The 7155-nt window shown below is 50.6% G+C and overlaps 1 long non-coding RNA gene across 1 annotated transcript; it reads right to left on the bottom strand.

The window, feature by feature from the left end:
* Positions 1-823: 823 nt before the first annotated feature.
* Positions 824-6886, bottom strand: LOC120394503. The gene is made up of 3 exons (XR_005592319.1): positions 6731-6886; positions 4851-5643; positions 824-1071 (listed from the first exon to the last, which is right to left on the bottom strand). It is a non-coding gene; the product is annotated as an uncharacterized LOC120394503 (long non-coding RNA).
* Positions 6887-7155: the final 269 nt, after the last annotated feature.

The raw sequence follows: 7155 nt of genomic DNA, 5'->3' as shown, positions 1-7155 counted from the left end.
ATTTAGCTAATGTCCAAATTTCACTTTCTGGAGAGATCCTTGCTCCCTTTCTTTGTAGAAATAGTTTAAAACAACACAAAACACAAATAGGAGATAATGCAATAGTTTCTCTGGTTGAAATTTGAATGGTGAAGGTGGTTCCCCAAGTGAGCTGTATTGCTGGGGAATCTTCCTTTGGGAACATGGAGAGAAGTGAATTAATATTTTTCTGGATAATACATGCTCAGGTAGTACTTGAATGGGATGCTGTCCTGATGTTATTCTGTGCACATTCATAGGGGAAGGACAGCCCAGTGGCTAGCGTGTTAGCCTAGAATTCTGAAGGCCTCAGTTCAGATCCCTTCTCCTGTGTGACATTGGGCAAATCACTTAGTTTCTTTTTTGCCAGAAGCTGGGAATGGGTGACAGAGGATGGGTCACTTGATGATTGCCCGTTCTGTTCATTCCCTCTGGGGCACCTGGAGTTGTCAGAAAACAGGATACTGGGTCAAACAATATATGCCACTCAACCCAAAACAAACACATTTTAAGATTTTTGGTTGACCCAAAATTATTATTTTTTATTTATTTTTGGTGTAAACCTAAAAATCAGTTATTTGCACAGTTCTGGGAGAAGAAGCCAAAGATGCACAAAACTTCCCACACCGGTTTCACCTGCTGCTCTATGGGTCTGCTCTTATATACATCCAGTGCTTAATGTGTAATGAAAGAGGTTCCAGGGCTCAAGCGTTTTCCTACATTCATAATTGATGAAGCAAGCCCAGAGGTACCAGGTCTACAAACTGCCAAGCCTAGAGATGCCGGGCGCAATGCTGGCGTGCCCTGGCACAAATTTAAGCACTGAACACATCCCCTTCCCCACACAGACCTCCTTATTCCTGATGTACGATTTGATAGGAATTTTTATTGTCAGCTATCCTAGTGATCAGGCTATACTGGGAGTTTTGTCTTCAGAGGAAAAGACGACTTTGTCAGTTTTTGTTAAAGTTGGATTCTATAGCAGTTTCCTCTCCTCTGCTGAAAACAGAAGATGATCTTCTCCTTCCTCCTTAGATAATGTCGTGAGGAGACCTGGGTGAAAAATGGATATTTCAGTTCATTGGCAATTTCAAAAAAATGAAGACAAATTTGTTTTGGGTCAGACCAGAAATGAAAATTTTTAGAAAGTTAAAAAAATGATTTAAACAAAATGTTATATTTTGAGCATTATAAACTTTTTTTTTTGCTTTTTTAAAAATAAAATTAAGGGAAATTTTGAAATGAAATATTGTTCCCAACCAAAAAAATCAAAATATTTCATTTTTAAAAAGTCAAAACAAAATATTCTGATTTTTTTTGAATATTTTTATTTGTCTTAAACAAATAATTTGGCAAAATTGACATGGATTTGGAAAATGTTTGTGTTGTTGAATCTGCATTTTTCACCAACAAAAGTTTTGGCCTAACAATGTCACCAACTCTAGTTGTGAGAGCGACCCATTGTGTTTTATTCCACTTTAACCACTGTTTGGGCTAAAATCTCTCTCTGCTTCTTCAGACTGTCCTAACGCCCTTTTCTGGTGGCTCGCCTCACTCTAGAGAGTTGGCCTCTTGGCTGGTAGCCCTTTGTACCTGGCCTTCATTATTCCCCATGGAACTGAAATTAGGGGTATATCAAACCATGCTATGGTGTGACCTGACTTTAAATATTAGGAAGGAGGAGCACAGCAGGGGTTCTGTTCATGAAAAAGAAATGGGAATAAAACCTGCTGGGGCTCCCCAGCGTTCCTGTGTCTCTGATCCCCTCTCTGGGGAGAGGCATCTGCAGGAGAGGAAAGATTCTGCATCTCAGACCTGGCGCAGATGGCCTTTCGCTTGTGTTACTGACCTGTTCCTGCTCGGGTTTGTGACTCTGTCCTGCACTCTGCTGAGGGCAGATATGATTGCTCTTTATAAATAGATCAGAGGGATAAATATCAGAGAGGGAGAAGAATTATTTAAGCTTAGTACCAATGTGGACACAAGAACAAATGGATATAAACTGGACACTAGGAAGTTTAGACTTGAAATTAGACGAAGGTTTCTAACCATTAGAGGAGTGAAGTTCTGGAACAGCCTTCCAAGGGAGTAGTGGGGGCAAAAGACATATCTGGCTTCAAGGCTAAGCTTGATAAGTTTATGGAGGTTGGTATGACGGGATCAGGGCCGGCTCCAGAAGGAGGGTTGAGCGCAGCCCCTGGCTAGGGTGACCAGACAGCAAATGTGAAAAATTGGGACGGGGGTGGGGGTAATAGGAGCCTGTATAAGAAAAAGACCCAAAAATCGAGACTGTCCCTATAAAATCAGGACATCTGGTCACCCTACCCCTGGCCCATGTCCTCATCCCCTGGGTCCCCACCAGGGCAGGTGGAGGGTCTGCAGCTCCCCACGGCTGCCCGCATGGCTCTTACCCTGACCCAGATGCAGCTTCCAGCCTGGCCTGGGGACAGGGCCTCGGGGGCCAAAGAGCTGCAACCAGGCCATGGTAAGAGACACCCGGGCAGCTGCTGTGGAGAGCCACAGACCCTCCATCAGCCCTGGGTGGGGGGTCATCTGGGGGGCAGGGACATGGGCCAGGGGCTGCTCTCGCCCCCCACCTCCCTCCACGGCTCCCCACAGCTGCACAGGTTCCCCGGTCAGGCTCCAGCTTCTGGGCCTTTGGGGGAGGAGAAGGGGCAGGGGGCAAGGCCCGTGGGGAGTGGGAGGGCCAGTCCCTCATTCCTGCACCTCTGGCTCTGCCTTTAGCATCATGATTCTCTCTTTCCACTGCAGCGAATGTGACCCTGGATCCAAACACAGCAAATGCCCAGCTCATCGTGTCTGAGGATGGGAAAAGCGTTAGGCGTGGAATTGCACGGCAGGAGGTGCCGGACAATCCAGAGCGATTCCATTCTTTCTGTTTGCTGGGCTGTGAGAGGTTCAGCTCAGGGAGACATTACTGGGAGGTGGAGGTGGGAGATGGAGGGTTTGGGGCTGTGGGTGTTGCCAGAGAGTCTATGAGGAGGAAGGGAGGGATCAGATTTAACCCTGAGCAGGGGATCTGGGCTGTAGAGCGGTGTGGGGATCAGTACCGGGCTCTCACCTCCCCAGAAACTCCCATGCCCCTGAGTGAGAGACCTAGGAAGATTGGGGTTTATCTGGACTATGAAGCGGAGTGGGTGGCATTTTATGATACTGGTAATGAGACCCTGATCTTTACTTTCATGTCAGTGTCTTTCACAGGGGAGACAATCCTTCCCTTCTTCTGGGTGGGGATTGGAGTCCTGCTCAGAGTCTGCCCCTGAGGCCTGGAGATGCGGAGGTAGCAATATCCCACTGGGGTTCACTCTGGTTCTGGACCAGAAATGGACTGAACTAGTTGTTGTCCTGGGGACAGCTCAGGTGGTTTAAAACACACTGCCGTGGTTCTAGAGAGGGGGATTGGGGAGACAGAGAAGATGTCATGGGGGGGTTGTAGGGAGCATAGGCACCGACTCTGTGGGTGCCGCAGGGCTTGAGCACCCACAGGGAAAAATTAGTGGGTGCTCTGCACCCACCGGAAGCCAAGCTCCCTTCACCCCCCACCCAACTCACCTCCTCCTCCTGCCCTGAGCACGCCACGTCCCCACTCCTCTGCCTACCTCCCAGTGCTTCCCGCCGCCACACAGCTGTAGCAAGCTCCGGGAGGGAGGGGGGAAGAGGCAGGGGCGGGGGCGGAGATTTGGGGAAGGAGTTGGACGAGGGGCAGGGGTGGAGGTGGGGTGGGGTGGGGCCGGGGCCGAGGGGGGTTGAGCACCCACTGGCGCCAGTAGAAGGTGGTGCCTATGGTAGGGAGAGGAGAAGCTGAAGACTGGAAAGGGAACGTGAGGCTTTACTGGGGAGGAGATGCTGGAAGGAAATGGAGGGTGAAAGACAGGGAAGGGGGTAAGGAAAGTAGAGAGAGAGGTGTTGCCGGCCCAAAAAAGGCCTGAGGCAGCAAACAGTGGTTCGTTGCCCGGTGTGCGTCGCACTAATTATCACACCAGGGTGGAGAATGCAGAAAAAGTTTATTTGAGCCCAAGTAAGGTGCCAGGGAGGTATTTACAATCTCAAATCCTGCACACACAGATACAAGCTGTGTGTGTCTTTTTATACATGACTTCAATAAGGCATTCTCATTACCCCCCACTAGTTTCCTCCCCCCTACTATATAGTACATACAGTGTATAATTAACAATTACATTAAACAGGTTAAATCATTCTTGACAGCAAACAATTTATCTTGTAACTTTTCAAGGCTGTTACCTTGGTTTACTTCTGAATTTATTACCTTGCCTCCCCTCCCCTCTTTCTAAACTAAACAGGAGATAGTAAAAAAGGGGCCCTATCTTCTGGTGTCTTACACTGATAAGAAGCTGTTACACATTCCATTCTCAATACTAGCCTGAGAGTTCAATCAGAGTTTAGACATGGAGGCACTATGGACAAACATAAAATAACTTTGGTCCATTCAGGCCTGGTACAGAAAAGCTTCATTAACACTGTGTTTTTCTACCCTCCTAAGTTATCTAGGGATATGCCTAATGGCACCAACAGAGGGAATAAAACTGTTCAATATTATGGAAAGTGATTGTGTTTTCTTAACTCAGTCCCTTTGTTCATGAAAAAAACTAGTTTGAGGCCTTAAATTATTCTTGCAGGTTTTGGACACTCTCTTCTCTGTGTTCTGATTATTACACTATCCTTGAATTGTTTGGAATTCTCACATTGCCTGACTGTAAATATAGCATGTATTTGAAAGCCTGTTCTTTCTGTTCGGTATTTTCTTTTCTCTCTCTTTCTTTCAAGCTGTTTGTTGTTTAAAGGAGCAGCACCTTTTTTTCCTGCATGAGCTCCGGACTGTGTGCTGGGCATCCCAGGTCTGCAGGCTGATGGGATCTCACCAGTCTGTGCTTGTGGCCCTGTGCCAGTCTACCTAGGGAATACCAGCAGCTCTGCCAGTTCTACTGAGCAGCATAGGCCAGTGTGAGTCTGCCATGCCAGGGTCCTCCTTCTCCTCCTGCTCCATCATACAGTCCATCAGGTACCTTTGGTGGGGCAGAAAAGTCCTCTCAAATGTTCACCAGCACTTCAAGGAAGCGCTGTCCTTTTTCTGATGCAGGAGTGAAAGTGCAAGCGAGAGGATTTCTTCAAAAGGTGCCTTCTCCATGTTGCTGGCTCTGGTAGCTTGGCACACACAGACCAAAATCACTCCTCGGCTGTCTGTGTTGGCGGGCTGTTCCAACTTCCTGTAACAAGAAGGGTGGGCAGAAAAGTTTCGCTGCACTGTAACATGCTCAAAGGGCCACAGCGGCCACATTTCAGGCTGGTGTTGGGGAATCTGGGCTAGGGTTGGTTGGACTCAGATCTACATGCTGCAGTGTGGACACCAGAGCCCCAGATTTGAGCCTAGGTTAGAAATGTCTTAATGTAGGGTTAAGAACCAGTATAGATGCTCAAGCCCAGGGTTCTCCGACATGGGCCAGCTGCCTCCAGACCCAAAATCCTTGGGCTTACATTGCAGTGTAGACAAACCCAGAGTGACATACATGCATATCCTCATTAGAGTGCAGTGACACAACCAGTTCAGGAGAAAAAAAATTCCATGACTATCTTCAAAAATCACATCTGGAAAATGAAAGGAAATAAACAAGGAAATACTTTGATATGCTTTATTTACATAAAGATCCTCTGCCCCAGCCAGAGCCCTCATCCCCTGCACCTAATCCTCTGCCCCAGCCCTGAGCCCCACATCATGAACCCCTCATCCTCAGCCCCACAGCCCTCACCCCTGTACTCCTTTTATCCCCAAACTCTCTCCCAGAGGTGCACCCCCTCCCCGTTCCCACATACCCCTTCCCAACCCCAAACTCCCTCCCAAAGCCTGCATCCTTCACCCCCTCCTGCACACCCACCCCCTGCCCCAGCCCAGAGCCTGCACCCAGCACCCAAACTCCATCCCAAAGCCTGCACCCTGCACCCCTCCTGCACCCTAATCCCCAGCCCAGGATATGCACCGACCTCCCCAGACCTCCTCCCAGAGCCTTAGGCAGGTGGGGGCAGAGTTTGGGGGGGTGGAGTTGGGGAGCGGGTTCTGGGCACCACCAAAATTTCTACAAACTTGCCACCCATGGCCCTAGGAGCACAAGCAGTGACAGTGGTGGGGTGAGTGTGCTGCTGGGAGCAGGAAAGGGGGCTCCTCCCAGAGCTTGCTGCTGCCGGCAGAAAGGGCCGAGGAGTCGTCCTCTCTGGCCCCTGTCCCAGAGCAACACCCTGCACCCCAAACTCATCCCCAGCCCTGCCCCACCCCAGAGCCCACACCCCAGCCAGAGCTTTCACCCCCACTGCCCCTCTGCCCCCACCACAAACCCTTCATCTCTGGTCCCAACCAGAGCCCTCATCCCCCTGCACGCTGACCCTCTCCCCCAGCCCAGAGCCCTCCCATTCCCAGCCCCAGCCAGAGCCCTCACCCTGAGCCCCTCCACACTCCAAACCCCTCAGCTTCAGCCACAGTCCTCACCCCTGCACCCCGTCCCTCTGCACCCCTCCTCCGTACCCCTTCCCACCCCAAACTCTCTCCCAGAGCCTGCCCCCATTCCCTGCCCCAGCCTTGGGCCCGCACCCCAGACCCCCTCCCTCACCCAACCTCCCTCCCAGAGCCGTTGGCAGATTTTGGGTGGTGCGGTTTCTGGGCACCACCAAAATTTCTACAAACCTGCTCCCCCTCCCCCCTCTCAGGGTTATGACTGATCCAGTGTCAAATCGCTCAGGATTGTCGGGCAGATCCTGCCGGGCGTGTCCCCATCTCACATGTCTCCGATCCTCAGACAGGGCGAGCTGGGGATGAGCCGTGTCTGGATCCAGAGTCACCGTCACTGGGGACAGAGAGAATCGGAGCGTTAGGGGCAGAGCTCAGCCCTGGGGGAGGCGGGGACCATTTCTCACACTCCCCAGCAGCCCTGGTCTGGCTGGGACAGGCCTGGATCCCAGGGAGCTGCCTCTGTCCTGGGCGCCTGACACTGAGCAGAGACGTCACTGCAGTTCTCAGCCTGGGCAATGGGACCCACGTTTGTACATTGCCATGGTTACAGAGGCTGCAGCTCCCTGTTCCCCAGCTGGCTGTAGCTCAGATGGCAGAGT

This window comes from Mauremys reevesii, unplaced genomic scaffold (assembly GCF_016161935.1).
Source record: "Mauremys reevesii isolate NIE-2019 unplaced genomic scaffold, ASM1616193v1 Contig62, whole genome shotgun sequence".
Taxonomy (NCBI): Eukaryota; Metazoa; Chordata; order Testudines; family Geoemydidae; genus Mauremys; species Mauremys reevesii.
The sequence above is the reverse complement of the archived record's forward strand: the minus strand, read 5'-3'. Positions and strand labels throughout refer to the sequence as shown.